This window comes from Aquarana catesbeiana, linkage group LG01 (assembly GCF_042186555.1).
Source record: "Aquarana catesbeiana isolate 2022-GZ linkage group LG01, ASM4218655v1, whole genome shotgun sequence".
In the NCBI taxonomy this organism is placed as follows: Eukaryota; Metazoa; Chordata; class Amphibia; order Anura; family Ranidae; genus Aquarana; species Aquarana catesbeiana.
The window spans coordinates 546,849,333-546,866,359 of record NC_133324.1 but is presented as its reverse complement, the minus strand read 5'-3'; the positions used below and the strand labels follow the sequence as shown (position 1 = coordinate 546,866,359).

Here is a 17,027-nt window from a genome sequence, read left to right as displayed (position 1 = left end):
CAGTCCATTTTCATTTACATTTTAAATGGGCTGACAATGCACGACAATGCACCACAATGCATAAAAAACAACATTTTTTATACAACACACTACACTGCACAGATGGTTCCTATTTGTGCATCATAATATGCAGCAAAATTTGTGCATTGGGGTGCATTTGATCACTGATCATACGTTACTGTGTTCTGTGGTAATGTGTGGTAAAACAGGTGTGAGCATTGTACAAGTGCGATTTTTTATTCTTTTTTGCATGAATGGCATATTTAAAGTTAAAATCCTCTATTTCTCATGATGAATAGGTATTGTATCTCAATCTCACAGAACCTCCGCATTTGGTACATGTACATGTGGTATTCAAGTAGCATCAACAAATAATGCTTGTGAACTGACATCAATTTCATATTAACAAGTGTTCAAATGTGGCATACAGATAATGCGAGGTAATCTCTAATAGCTAATGCAGTATTTCTATACAGAACGTGAAAATACCTTATGTAACACATATAACAGAAGCTTTGTGAATGCTTCCATTTTTTCTTTGCTAAATCAGAGCTTTTAAAACATTCACCAGACAGTGACTGAACATTCAAACAAAAATACTCCTACTGTATTAAGATTCACTGCACATTCTGTTCTTTAACAATCACTGACATCACATTCACCGTGTTATAAAAAATGGTGAATGTTGACAGGAAATGTGTTTGAATGTAAGGTGATGGTGCATTAAGATGAATGTAAGTGTGATTTCACTGAGTATAAATGATATGCCCCCTAGTATTTAACAAACCAGAGGTATTCAGTAACAATGCCATAAGCAGAAAGGTACTTTGAAAAACGTGTCCCAGGATAACAGATTTAATTGCACTCTAACCAACAGATCTATACTTCTCCACAAAACAGGAGTAGAACAGATTTTCTACATTTCTATTTTTTTGTTGTTAAATTAATTAATATATATATATATATATATATATATATATATATATATATATATATATATATATATATATGTTTAAATAGAAACATTTCTATTTCTATTTAAATACATTTTTACATTATTAAATTTAAAAATAGTTAGTGCGTTAGGAAGGTGAAGCTCTATATAAGGTAAGCAGTTACTGTAAGTGTCCACACAACACAGGATTTCTGATTTCTGACCATTCCTACCACTGGTCTACAAAAATGGTGTATAGCTCTGGCCAGAGGGCCTTTAAGGTGCATGAGCCAGACAGCCCGGGCATTCTCACAGCTGCGCCACAGGATAATCTCTCTCTTCCCACTGGTGACTGACAAGCCTGTAAAGGAAGCTGAAGGGCAGAAAACCTGTGATTGGCTGCATTGAAGGCAAATCCTAAGCCCTTTGGTCGCCTACTTTTGTGTTGAACTTTGCATACATTAGTTGCATCACTACTACTCTTAGGGACGCTTTATTTAAGGGGAAAACACTTTCCGTTTTCTGTCTCTTGTTAAGGAAATTTTGTGAAGCTATCTTTGCTTTTGTGGATTAAAAATACCTTCATTTGAAGTTTGGAAGGCCCAGCTGCTGGTGGATTTTGTGCAGATTTAGCAACTGCCCAGTGGTTGCTTAGGGATAGTGAACTGATGCTCAGCACCAGTAGTTAGCTGTATCTCTCTTGCTACATATAAAGGATATTTGTTGCATTGATTAATGTATATTGCTGCTTGCATTGTCATCTTCCATCTGCCCAATGCATTTAGGGCAAGATCTTTATACTGGCTGTAAAGAGAATGAACACCATCTCTACTCATCTCTTTGTATCATTGCATAATTCCGCAGTTATTGAACTGTTGCCTTTGCCACTGTCAACCCTGCTACTTTTCTACATGGCTTATTTTTGATTTAATAAAGCCTAAATATCTCACTACTGGAGTAGCTATATCATTGGGTCCAGATACAGGTTGGGTCATAGCTGAAACGGTAAAAGATCGTAACATTTCCAGAAGCTCTTTCTAGGGTCATTGCTACACGTGCAAGTTCTGACGGATAAATCATATCAGGATGCACACCATTTAGAAAGGAAGAGAGATATATTAAGAGTGTGAACATGTTTAAGTAGAGCAGAATTTTCAATAAGCGACGTTCAATAACTAATTTATGATCTTAAAACAGCAGGAGGAAAGTTCAAACCAACCTTAAAACATATTATGCTTGAAACAAACTTAAATGAATTTAAACATATTTGGAATAAGCATAAATTTGAAATAAATACAAATATATTAAAAACAAAACAATTTAAAAAAAAAGGCATACTGAACAGACCACTTGATTTTTTTTTGCCATCACTAAGGAAGAGATGAAAAATCTCTGCAGTGGTAACAGAATTCAGTGGAAAAGGATTAGAAATTCTGAAATTCTGTTAAAAATATTGTGTGTCTCTCTGTCCTGATCATAACCATTTCCCTTATTTCTTGTAATGCTGCTCAAGGCCACCAAAAAGATAGAAAGTGAACAGTTCAGAACAGAAAAAAAAAAAAAAAACTTGACAGAAATAATTTTTTCTAAGTCTGTCCAAAACTAAAAAATAAAGAATTGGCTGGAAATGGGCAAATTGAAGTAGGGGAATAGGTCTGGTTACAAAATGGTGGGGCTAGTAAATTGTAGAATATTATCATCTGTAAACAGTCAGAGTTTATGGTGGTAATTAACTGTGAAATCAGAGCTGTTTTTGAATATTAGGATTAGGGGGTAAATTACAAATATTACTTATAGTTGATAAAGCACATAGTCCTAATGGGTTAATTTTTGGAATAGGAAAAAGACTGCATTGGTACCTGAGCATTTAATGTAAGTCCAGGGGCATTTACAGTATATGAGACATGGACTCAGAATATTGCCCGACCATTAAGAAGGTGTAGTGCGGCACGCGCATGCGCAGTGCGCATCAAGCTGTGAAGCCACAAGCTGTCACAGCTGGGTGCCCATAGTTGTAATGCCAGCGCCAGGGAAAGGGGAGGGAGAGAACCAACAGTTCGGTCGGCCCCATCACTGGATCCTGGGACGGGTGAGTGTGTGTTTATTAAAAGTGATCAGAGACACTTTTTGTAGCTGCTGACTTTTATTAAACACAAAAAAGACTGGAACTCCACTTTAAGGAAGATATACACTTTTGTATAAATATAAAATATTTGTATAAATATCATAAAATATAAAACTGATAATTACCAGGACATCATCAATGGAGAGTAGAATTGAGAGTGGTTTTAAGTATTCTGAGATTTGTTATGAGGTACAGAAGTTTGCAATATTGAAGAAGTTTTCAGAAGAAAAAAAACAGAAGTTTTCCAGTATCCACCTTCTTAACCTCCCTGGCGGTATGATTATTTCGGATTTTAGGTGCTGAAAGCGGTACAATTATTTTGCATGGAAATTTGGCGTTTTATATTGTAGGCCTGTAATTCTTAACAATAACACACTTAAATCTGTCCACCAAGAGTCTAGTAGATATCCCGGGTATGATGAATTTTGAAACACAAAATCATAAATTATAATATAATAAATAAATATAAATAATAAAAAAAAAAATAATATAATAATAAAATAAATTTCCCCGCGATTCACTATCGCTCAATTCTGCAAGTGTTCTAATTTACTATCGCTGTTTTCTAGCTGGTCTAAAGCCACTTTTGACGTAAAGGGACACTTTTTGGTTGCTATGGACAATCTCAAGTTTCCAGGCAGAAAGAACAGGATATAGAATATAAAACTGCATGCATGGCATTGGACAAAGCACTGGGGACAAAAGGGATGTGAAATGATTTCATACAATACTGTAATCTGTAAGATTACAGTACTGTATGTGTTATGATTTTTACATTTTTTTTAATTTGCTGCCAGGCTCGCAGGGAACGGAGCCTGGCACAGAGAGGCTTCGGAGGAGGACAGAGCCCGCAGACACAGCGGGGGGACATCGCACGATCCTGGGGACAAGGTAAGTATACCACACCAGCATCCTGCAATGCAATTTCCGAGTGTGGCTAGGGGTTGCCGCTAATGGTGCTGAAATTTAACCCCGAGTCACACTCTGGAAAACCGTCAGGGAGGTTAACAGGCATCAATTAAACCAAATTTTTTTATTTGTCATGAGGTTATTTATGCAATTATTTAGTTGTTTAATGTTATAATGTAATATATGTTGTATTATAAATCTGATGTACTGTATGTTGTAATGTTAATCTTGACACTTAATAGGAAAACTGACCTGTAATTTGACTAGCTGGTATGAATCCAGTTATTTGAAGTATTTGAGTATCTGGATTGCTTCTTACACTTCTTTTAAGATAAGTGAGTAGGCATTGGGAGTAGGGAAATATTAAAGAAGAGATAGTAAATAGTGATAGATTAATAGGGTTTAAGGAAGAATACAGGGTAGATATTATCTTTAAAAAGTTTGCAGTGATTATTAGTGAGTTACCAGTTAGTTCCCCATTGTCTGATTTTAGCTGGAAAGGCTTAAATAGTTGTAGTATGTTGGGCGTCCTAATCATAGGGCTTGCATGTTGATTCCTTTAAAAGAGAAGTTATGTTTCATCCTGTGGGTATTTTTTTTAGTAGTTTGGGGCACACAGAAACCTAAGATTCGTCAGATATTTTCTAGCTTAAACTAAAAGAGGAGTAACAAAGTCTGAAAATATCTCAGAAATGTTTGTGTCTCTGGCTTTATTGTATTTCATGTACGCATCCTTTAATGGAGGCTTTATGTGTCTCCTATAGGGTTATTTGGGAAGTCAGTAGAAATTGGCATTGGTAGCTATTTGTTATGAAAAGAAGAGAGAGGAACTAGGTCTTGCTCAAGTAAAGATATGGAAAGAATAAAAGTGTCTGACGCTTAGGGAAAGGATTGTAAGAAATAAAGTTTGTGTAAACTAAGTATTGTGAAGGTAATATTAATAGTGTGTAATGCAGGGGTCTCAAACTGGCGGCCCTCCAGCTATTGCAAAACTACAAGTCCCATGAGGCTTTGCTAGGCTGACAGTTACAAGCAGGATTCCCACAGGCAGAGGCATGATGGGACTTGTAGTTTCGCAACAGCTGGAGGGACGCCAGTTTGAGACCCCTGCTGTAATGCATAGTAAATAATATTGAGACTAATTAAGTAATCTAAGTCTAATGGTCAGTTCTCACTGAGCTGAAATTGTATCATGTTTCAATCCATTGTAATAAACTGAGTTTAGATCGCATTTACCTTTTTAACAGGTAATATGCAGTACTGCTTGTGTAGCGAATGGTACACCAACTTTCAACAATTACACTGCTTTTGGGGTCTATTCAGTCTATCGAAGCACACATTTTCATGAGCGTTACTGCATCACACGTCAACACTTCTGGTCAACTGTGGTGCATTGCAGTGTGATTAATTCTAAATTGCACCCTAATGCACTGTACAACAGTGGCTAATACACAATGCACTGCAACACACCGCATTAACAAACTGCAATGGAACTCATTTTAAAAGTTTAGCCCTTACCCCTATTCTTTAGGGGTGTTCCTATATGAATGTTGAGTTCTAAGGTGGGACAGATAATTCAACAAATAGTTAGGTAGAGTGATGATGCACATCAGTATGTTAAAGCAAAAGCATTATATGTCATGTGAGCAGATTTTAGGTTGCAATATTTCATAATATTGAATAATACAATTTTATAAAATATTTTTACTATATTTGACTAAGTTCCTGAATTGTTGTTATTTTTGCTACTATATTAAAGGTGTGATATTAACTGCAAAAGGGGCTGGCTGTAGGCTGGACGAATGAGGCAGGTAATTGCAACCAGGTGAGTCACTGTAGAAACAATGAGTGGCTGGTAATTAACCAACAGCTGAGCAGCCTCTGTGCACTGAAGACAGAGCTGCTAGTAAATAACAGGAGCCCAACCCTGACAGTGCCCCCTCCTCAAAGACCTTTCCCTCTTGGGAGGGGACCAGGCTTGAAGGGAAAATGTCTAAGGAAAGCACGGAGGAGGGCAGGAGCATGTACGTCCGAGGATGAGACCCAAGAGCATTCCTCTGTGCTTTCCCCTCAAGCCAGGTGCCCCCCCCAGGGGGAGGGGTCATTGAGGAGGGGTACTGTCAGGGCTCGGCTCCTGCTAGCAGCTCTTTCTACTCCTCCTTAGCCATATCCTCCGGGACAGACAAAGGGTAAACCCATCCACTAGGAGGAATGGCACCAGGTTAAAGGTCAATTGTGCAATCATAAGGCCGATGTGGCGGCAAAATACCGGCCTGACCTTTGTCAAAGACATCAATGATCTCACGGTATTCCTCTGGCAATGAAGAGAGTGAAGATGTGCATATGACCTTAATCACTTTCTGAAAACATGTATTAGTGCATTGTGGCGACCATGACAGAACCTCAGCACTATGCCAATAAAAAGAGGGATTGTGCCTCTGTAACCAAGGATAACCGATGACAGCCGAGTAATGAGGTGAGGAAATTACTTGCAATTGGATTATCTCATGGTGAAGAGCCCCTACAGCCATGGTCAGTGAAGTGGTTTCATGAGGCACATGGGCAAGCTGTAGAGGTCTTCCATCAATAGCCTCAATGGCAATTGAGGTGGCACGAGGCTGCAGTGGTAATTATTGAGTGCTCCGACATAAAGGCACTATCTATAAACAAAAATAAAAAGTGTGGCGCTAGTGAATAGTGAGACACAGATTACTGGTCAGGTAATGGTGATCTCTATAGAGGAGTCATAACGTTTGAAGTGTGAATTTGTGAAACAAAAGGTAATAGTTTTAAAAAACATCCCAAAAAAATATATAAAGTATAAAGTAATGGTGAAAACTAAGATGTGTAGGGGAGTGGGATACTCAGTAACAACCTGTAGGGTGGTTAAGAGACAATCATGCATACACAACCATATTTCAAAGAGACATTACAGAGAGATAGTGATGCAAAGTATCTTAATGTACTAAGTATGCAGCTCCACAAAAATACTGTTCTTTAGGGTAGGAACCAGAAGAAGGGACATCAAAATCCCTAAAAAGGGGTACACATGTAAGAATGATCAAAGTTTGTTGGTGGACAGATAGAATACTTCTAATTTAGTCCCACAGACATCTGGGCGCAAGCCGTCTTCCCATAGGATGATTACAGGCTATTTAGGAAGGGTCCTTAGGTACAGGCAGATTCTTGACTCATGTGGGTGGTCTCAACACCGAGAAAGAAAGACAAAAGGATGCCCTTACCAGATAAGGTGGACTCACAGGCCGTTGGCGGTGAGTCAAACGAGCTTGTACCGTCAAGCGGTATGGGGTGAAGATCTGTAAGAAGACTTGTGCGGAATCTTATCAGACGTCCTCAGATGGTGTGCCAAATTAGGATCCGGGGCCCCCAGGATTCGGTTGCGGTCGCCGAATGACCGTTTCCTCAAAAGCCCGTCATATGAACCAATAGGCAAAGAAAAGAAAAAAGCTTCCACATAGTGTAAATCCTTATTTGGTAAAAAGCGTAGCAGCACTTTATTAGGAAGTACACTCCAAAAAAATTTACAAATGAGGGCAGTAAAAACTCGGCTCAGAGTAAAAATTGACATCAAAAAGCATTAAAAATAGCGCAGTGGGTAGTGGTGGGGTGTAATCGTAAAAACCCGACGCGTTTCGCCTCCAAAGGCTTCTGCTGGGGTATGAATAAGCCCCCCACACAACTGCGCTTTATATCTTCTGACATAAATGGAGTGTAACAGCTGATTAGCGTTGTTACACGAGATGACTTCGGGTTCGGCAGCGTCACTAGTGACAAACGGTCACATGATGTTTTTGTGGCCAATCGAAACTGTAAAGAATTGGTCAAAGACCAAGCCTCACTTCTGGTCTCCAATCGGCAGAGCGTCTATCCCATTCGTCCTCGCGGTCATGTGCCGGTCACATGATGTGCTTTCCAAGGAGTGACGATAGGTCGCTCTCAGCCTGCGTGTCAAAGGAGGCAGGAAGTGAGGACTTGTCAGGCTACACCATGGAACGCAAACATAGCGGCGATCCATGGTGTTGGTGTTTAATTTAAGTACGTATGGAGCGGTCCAATAGTGCGGGCTTGATCCCAGAAGTCCTCACAGACTGTCCCCATACATAATAATAAATTATGCATATCATGCACAAAATGACAAAGGATTCTCAGTATGCGGGCAGATAGTAAGGACAGGCGACTATGTAACATATCATTGTAATAGTGATAGTACCGGGACATCAAAAAAAAGGGGGATGATGAAAAAAAATTGGCAAAATACATAAAGATGTACAAATAAATCATATAGCAGAAACCAATATAAAGTGATATATATAAAAAAACGGGTCATAGAGCATGAGTGATGGTGACATCTGAGTGTGGATCAGGTGAAGGGCATAGTAAACTGAAGGGTCAAAAAAAGGACTAGGAGCATAAAAATACAAATAAAGAGAGTGAGTGATAAATGTATATGTGTTGTATAAGAACAAATTATACTCAATATCAAAAATAGGTGTATAGTTAAATAAAAGACAAGGTTATGTTATATAGGGTCAGAGAGAAAAAAAAAGAAAAGTGTGGATTCGGAGTAATTTCCACAGAAATATATTCCACAAGAGTGGTTCGTAAAGGTATAAATTCTATAGTGTGGAGGTAAGTGCTCAATAGGGGCCTAGTGGAGAGTACTCATGGTCCTTTCCCAGAGAGTATTGGGCAAATTGCATGAGATAATATCCACTATTGAAGATAAAAATGGTGGAAGTGAAAAAAGTTCGAGGGTCTAGGTAGTCCAGAGGGGCACCATATGATCCCCGGACGTCTAAGGATAGCCATCGGGGGGATATCAGCGCCTAAGATTGATTTATAAAAGCGTTGATATCCCACTCAACATTGAGTCCGTGAGGTACATAGCACTTCATGAGGTGTATCCAAAAAGTTTCTAGTTTGGAGACCCCCCTAGTGTTAGGTTCCCCCCTCCAATGTGGAACGAATTTGTCAATGATTTGGAACTTCGTTCCAGATGGATTTTGGTTATGGTGGTGTAGGTAGTGTTTAGGAACACTATGGTTGGTGCGTCCTTTCAGTATGGCTGTGATATGTTCGTTCACTCGTATAGAAAAATTACGTATAGTTCGACCTATATACTGCTTGCCACAAGGGCAAGTGATAAGGTAAACTATAAACTTCGTAGTACATGTCGCAAACTGCTTCATCTTATATTCCCTTCCAGTTGTGGATGACATGAAAGTTTCAATTTTACGGGATTTGTAAGCATTAAGTTTGCATACTGTACATTTTCTGCAGGGGTAGAAGCCCTTGAAATCATGGAAGAAAGATGGCGCCTTCGGAGGGTCCACTACCCCTGGTGCAATTCTGCCCCCTATCGATGGTGCACCTTTATAGATCACTCCAGCCTGATTGGGGAGTAATGGGCCCAATATTCGGTCATTTTTTAGTATTTTCCAATGTCTTGAGATAATACTTTTTATCTGTTTGTGTTGGATGGAATAGTTGGTGAGGAAGGCCCATCTGTGTCTATCATCCAAAGGTCTTTTGGGTTGCTCCACTAGTAGAGATAAACGATCGATATGAGCTACTTTCTGGATCTCATGGTCAATTTGTTCTCCATCGTATCCCTTTTCTTCGAATCTAGATTTAATAGTCTGTAATAGTCCGGCAGAAGAGAGCAATTGCGTCTGATTCTCATCAGTTGACTTCGAGGGACTGATTTCAACCATGCTGTGTGGTGGCAGCTGTCAATCGGGATGTATCCATTACGGTCAGTGACCTTAAAGAAAGTTTTCGTCTCCAATTGACCGTTGACAGCTGTGATTTCAAGATCTAAGAAATGTATTGCAGAGATACTCGCTTCATAGGACAGGCTGCTTCATTCCTTTAGAGAGTTGGCGCAATTTCTACACCTTTTTTGTACACGTTTCTGTTTTGACAGTATTATTGCAGCCTCTCTACACACTTTGTCACTCACCCAATATGGATGTGTTTGACTATCGGACCAGTCGCACTTTTAATACAGAAGGAGTTTTCACAGCTCTTAACACAGATTCAGAGATAGGCGGCCTTTTCCTTAGGCTAAAAAACCTGATGGTCTCTGAGTTACACCTGGAATGGGACATTGCCTTCCTGGAACAGTACACCAAGGAACGCATGGTCCCAAGAGGCCTAAGGTGGACAATTCACCCACAACAAGGTGACCTAGATATCGAGTCATGGTATCACTATTTTAATGAAGCAGGGATATCCCTTTTGGGGTTCCTTGTGGACAGAAAACGTACGAGAAGAACTATCATAGACAAAGAAATCAAGGAAATTAGAGACAAACTCCTTCCACACAAATCCACTATAGAGTATACCAATCTTTCTACCAACCTTAAGAACCATCTAGAAAAGGAAGAACGTGAACAAAAAATCAAAAAACAGAAGAAATATAGCAGAGACCTCAGTGACTACAAAAATGGTAGTGTTTTTAGTTGGCAAACTACCAGCCAAGTTAAAGACCCACCTGTTAGTACAAGTCACCCCATGGAGACGGGAAGTTCGGATGAATCTAGAGTTTCACATATCCCCTCAGTACCTCTACCTCCCCTTATTGGGAACAATAGACGTCCCTCCTATCCCCCCCCTGCCTCTACATCCCAACACAATGGTCCCCCCTCTAACTCTGGAAATAGAGGACGAAACAACAGGGGAAAGGGTAGGGGCAATAGGGATCGTTCTGTTCACTACGAAGAATACAGACAGGACTATTCCCCCCGAAGACGAAACATGAGTCAGAATGAGCACCACTACTACTATCCTTATCCGCAAAGAACCCCTATTAACACTAGCAACAGATTCTCGCCACTCAGAGACGAACGACCCACCGATTATCGAAATTCCCAGTATCGCTATGATTATGGGGACAGAGACTATTCGGATAGGTCACCTTTCAATTACAACCAGGCCAGACCAAAACCTTTGTACCCGGGGGGTTTTCACAGAGAACAAGATTACCCCACACGAAATCCAGAACAAAACGTGGCACCCGAGGGGGGAGGCGTACCAACAAAGAGAAAACGGGTCTAAAGGATGATGGCATTTTTAATCTAAGTAAAGCTGACTTTTCTTCAGCGGAACTTAGTGTTTTGAATAAAGGATTGAAATTTGCCCCCCCAAAAACACTAAGCAAATTCTCCACATTTATAGATGTGCACAAATTTGTGCGCAAACTCAATGTGCAAAGATATATTGCGTCTAATCCAAGTAGGCCTTCAAACCTTCTTGCAAACTCCCATTCAGTTCACTCAGGGTTAGCCAACCCATCTCTATTCAACCCCCCAGCACCTATAGCTTCATCCATTAAAGTGTTTCGCGACCTAGTAGTGGAAGACTTGGATGGACTCCCAAAGAAAAAATACTACACTGATCCCAACATTAAAATGGGTTTAAAATCCCTCTGCGAACGTAAAGACCTCGTCATCCGCCCGGCGGATAAGGGCGGAGGAATTGTCGTCCTTGATAGTAAAGACTACCAAGCAGAGATGACCATAATCCTAAGTGATACAGAAACCTATTTGCCCCTTGGATCTAATCCCACTATAGGCTTTAAAAGAAGACTAGTGGATTTGATTGACACTGGCTTCCAACTAGGCATACTGGATAAAAAAGAAAAAAATTTTTTGGTACCAGTGGCCCCACGTATCCCTATAATGTATTACCTGCCCAAGGTGCACAAAAACATCACCCAACCTCCTGGCCGCCCAATTATTAGCGGAATCAATTCCGTAACCTCTCGTATAGGGAAATACATTGATCACTATTTGCAACCCATAGTGAAAATGATACCATCTTTTCTGAAGGATACCCGAGATACCATCAACAAATTACAACAGGTTACCTATAGCAATGATCTCATATTAGTAACCGCGGACGTTACTTCCCTTTACACTATTATCCCTCATGAACTGGGCCTAGGAGCGGTTGAACTTTTCCTGTCAAGGGATAAAAATATCCCTTTGACCCAAAAGAGGTTTATCATGGATCTGCTACATTTTGCCACTAAGTCAAATTACTTCTGGTACAATAATCGCTATTACCTGCAGACAAAGGGGGTAGCCATGGGGGCAAAATTTGCCCCCAGCTTGGCCAATATCTTCATGGCCAAATGGGAGGAGGATGTCGTCGGGGTCCTGAAACCCCCACAGCTGGCTCTGTGGGCCAGGTACATCGACGAGATCCTCCTCCTATGGAGAGGCTCCATGGAATCCCTGAATCACTTTATGTCTACTCTTAATGAGAACGAGGTGGGTATCCACTTGTCCTATGAAGCGAGTATCTCTGCAATACATTTCTTAGATCTTGAAATCACAGCTGTCAACGGTCAATTGGAGACGAAAACTTTCTTTAAGGTCACTGACCGTAATGGATACATCCCGATTGACAGCTGCCACCACACAGCATGGTTGAAATCAGTCCCTCGAAGTCAACTGATGAGAATCAGACGCAATTGCTCTCTTCTGCCGGACTATTACAGACAAGCAGAGACTATTAAATCTAGATTCGAAGAAAAGGGATACGATGGAGAACAAATTGACCATGAGATCCAGAAAGTAGCTCATATCGATCGTTTATCTCTACTAGTGGAGCAACCCAAAAGACCTTTGGATGATAGACACAGATGGGCCTTCCTCACCAACTATTCCATCCAACACAAACAGATAAAAAGTATTATCTCAAGACATTGGAAAATACTAAAAAATGACCGAATATTGGGCCCATTACTCCCCAATCAGGCTGGAGTGATCTATAAAGGTGCACCATCGATAGGGGGCAGAATTGCACCAGGGGTAGTGGACCCTCCGAAGGCGCCATCTTTCTTCCATGATTTCAAGGGCTTCTACCCCTGCAGAAAATGTACAGTATGCAAACTTAATGCTTACAAATCCCGTAAAATTGAAACTTTCATGTCATCCACAACTGGAAGGGAATATAAGATGAAGCAGTTTGCGACTACGAAGTTTATAGTTTACCTTATCATTTGCCCTTGTGGCAAGCAGTATATAGGTCGAACTATACGTAATTTTTCTATACGAGTGAACGAACATATCACAGCCATACTGAAAGGACGCACCAACCATAGTGTTCCTAAACACTACCTACACCACCATAACCAAAATCCATCTGGAACGAAGTTCCAAATCGTTGACAAATTCGTTCCACATTGGAGGGGGGAATTTAACACTAGGGGGGTCTCCAAACTAGAAACTTTTTGGATACACCTCATGAAGTGCTATGTACCTCACGGACCCAATGTTGAGTGGGATATCAACGCTTTTATAAATCAATCTTAGGCGCTGATATCCCCCCGATGGCTATCCTTAGACGTCCGGGGATCATATGGTGCCCCTCTGGACCACCTAGACCCTCGAACTTTTTTCACTTTCACCATTTTTATCTTCAATAGTGGATATTATCTCATGCAATTTGCCCAATACTCTCTGGGAAAGGACCATGAGTACTCTCCACTAGGCCCCTATTGAGCACTTACCTCCACACTATAGAATTTATACCTTTACGAACCACTCTTGTGGAATATATTTCTGTGGAAATTACTCCGAATCCACACTTTTTTTTTTTTTTCTCTCTGATCCTATATAACATAACCTTGTCTTTTATTTAACTATACACCTATTTTTGATATTGAGTATAATTTGTTCTTATACAACACATATACATTTATCACTCACTCTCTTTATTTGTATTTTTATGCTCCTAGTCCTTTTTTTGACCCTTCAGTTTACTATGCCCTTCACCTGATCCACACTCAGATGTCACCATCACTCATGCTCTATGACCCGTTTTTTATATATATCACTTTATATTGGTTTCTGCTATATGATTTATTTGTACATCTTTATGTATTTTGCCAATTTTTTTTCATCATCCCCCTTTTTTTTTGATGTCCCGGTACTATCACTATTACAATGATATGTTACATAGTCGCCTGTCCTTACTATCTGCCCGCATACTGAGAATCCTTTGTCATTTTGTGCATGATATGCATAATTTATTATTATGTATGGGGACAGTCTGTGAGGACTTCCGGGATCAAGCCCGCACTATTGGACCGCTCCATACGTACTTAAATTAAACACCAACACCATGGATCGCCGCTATGTTTGCGTTCCATGGTGTAGCCTGACAAGTCCTCACTTCCTGCCTCCTTTGACACGCAGGCTGAGAGCGACCTATCGTCACTCCTTGGAAAGCACATCATGTGACCGGCACATGACCGCGAGGACGAATGGGATAGACGCTCTGCCGATTGGAGACCAGAAGTGAGGCTTGGTCTTTGACCAATTCTTTACAGTTTCGATTGGCCACAAAAACATCATGTGACCGTTTGTCACTAGTGACGCTGCCGAACCCGGAAGTCATCTCGTGTAACAACGCTAATCAGCTGTTACACTCCATTTATGTCAGAAGATATAAAGCGCAGTTGTGTGGGGGGCTTATTCATACCCCAGCAGAAGCCTTTGGAGGCGAAACGCGTTGGATTTTTATGATTACACCCCACCACTACCCACTGCGCTATTTTTATACCATTTTTAATGCTTTTTGATGTCAATTTTTACTCTGAGCCGAGTTTTTACTGCCCTCATTTGTAAATTTTTTTGGAGTGTACTTCCTAATAAAGTGCTGCTACGCTTTGGAAGCTTTTTTCTTTTCTTTGCCTATTGGTTCACATGACGGGCTTTTGAGGAAACGGTCATTCGGCGACCGCAACCGAATCTGGGGGGCCCGGATCCTAATTTGGCACACCATCTGAGGACGTCTGATAAGATTCCGCACAAGTCTTCTTACAGATCTTCACCCCATACCGCTTGACGGTACAAGCTCGTTTGACTCACCGCCAACGGCCTGTGAGTCCACCTTATCTGGTAAGGGCATCCTTTTGTCTTTCTTTCTCGGTGTTGAGACCACCCACATGAGTCAAGAATCTGCCTGTACCTAAGGACCCTTCCTAAATAGCCTGTAATCATCCTATGGGAAGACGGCTTGCGCCCAGATGTCTGTGGGACTAAATTAGAAGTAATCTATCTGTCCACCAACAAACTTTGATCATTCTTACATGTGTACCCCTTTTTAGGGATTTTGATGTCCCTTCTTCTGGTTCCTACCCTAAAGAACAGTATTTTTGTGGAGCTGCATACTTAGTACATTAAGATACTTTGCATCACTATCTCTCTGTAATGTCTCTTTGAAATATGGTTGTGTATGCATGATTGTCTCTTAACCACCCTACAGGTTGTTACTGAGTATCCCACTCCCCTACACATCTTAGTTTTCACCATTACTTTATATATTTTTTTGGGATGTTTTTTAAAACTATTACCTTTTGTTTCACAAATTCACACTCCAAACGTTATGACTCCTCTATAGAGATCACCATTACCTGACCAGTAATCCGTGTCTCACTATTCACTAGCGCCACACTTTTTATTTTTATTTCTACTTGCAACGGTCAAATTGCTGTGTTGGCTGCTTCATTCCTTTAGAGAGTTGGCGCAATTTCTACACCTTTTTTGTACACGTATCTATAAACAAGTCTGCAGCCCCAGAATCGATTAGTGCCTGGGTATCAATGGAAAACTCAGACCAGGAAAGGGTAACCAGAACTAGAGGTTATCCTTTAGAATAGCAGCATCTCAGAATATATTCCAACCTGGTTGAGAAACCCTCTGCAGTGAGCTTGATCGTCCCCAAAAAGCTGGGGAAGCAGAGCAGTCATATCTCTTACAGAGGTAGTATTAGAGGCAGCTGTCTGCACAGAGACCGGAGCAGCAGCAGGGATGGCTTGCCACACTGGTTATACTGGAGCAGCCGGAGTGGGAGGATCCAGATGAGCAGTTAGAACCAGGAGCGTCATTAACGATATGGCAAACTGATCCATGTGGTGGTCCTGCTCATCCAATCCAGAAAAAATATTACAACTAGGTGGATTGCCTACATCTTCTGAATTCATGGCCCTCGCGTAGGGAACCATAAACCAGGCACAGAGAGAAAATGCAGTTAAAATCACACCATTAATGTAAAAGCAAATGTAACAACAGATGTCTGCCGACACCTGCCAATGCTTCGGTACGCAGGCAGAATGCAGTCTGTCTATGTAAACAAGGCAGATTGCCCTTCTGTGAGTACAGAAGGCATGGATCCTGTGTTCCTGTAAAGCAGGAACACCGATCCATGCCTTCCAGTAGTAAAAGTACCTCCCCACTACACTGAATCACAGGCTAGGCGCACAGTTAACCCTTTGATTGCCCCTGATGTTAACCCCCTCCCAGCCAGTGTCATTAGTACAGTGACAGTGTATATGTTTTAGCACTGATCACTGTACTAGTGTCACTGGTCCCCAAAAAGTGTCAAAAGTGTCAGTTAGTGTCCGATTTGTCCGCTGCAATATTGTAGTCCTGCTATAAGTCGCTGATCGCCTCCATTACTAGTAAAAAATTAAAGTTAAAAATTAATATAAAAAAAAATCCCATAGTTTGGGATACGCTAAAATGTTTGCACAAACCAATCAATATACGTTTATTGAGAATTTTGACCAAAAATATGTAGCAGAATACATATTGGCCTAAATTGATGAAGAAATTTGATTTTATTTACATGTTTTTTAGTTTATTGGAAATGTTTTATAGCAGAAACTAAAATATATATATATTTTTTAAATTGATGGCCTTTTTTGTTTATAGCGCAAAAAATAAAAACTGCAGAGGTGATCAAATACCACCAAAAGAAAGTTCTATTTGTGGGAAAAAAGGACATACATTTTATTTGGGTACAATGTTGCAGGACCACGCAATTGTCAGTTAAATTAACGCAGTGCCGTATTGCAAAAAATTGCCTGGTCATGAAGGGGGGTAAATCTTCTAGAGGTCAAGTGTTTAGTCACGGTAACCAGCTCTTGCACAAATGTTGCATCAGTTTACCTGGTATGAGATCAAGTGAAGGAGATATTTACAGCTAAAAGTCTTTGAATATAAAATGAAGGGTTATGATAAA

The 17,027-nt window shown here is 40.5% G+C and overlaps 1 protein-coding gene across 14 annotated transcripts in view; it reads right to left on the bottom strand.

Annotated features, from left to right (window-relative positions):
* The window catches only part of UNC13A (unc-13 homolog A), a 359,756-nt gene that overhangs the window by 293,549 nt on the left and 49,180 nt on the right, over positions 1-17,027 (bottom strand). The window lies entirely within an intron of this gene.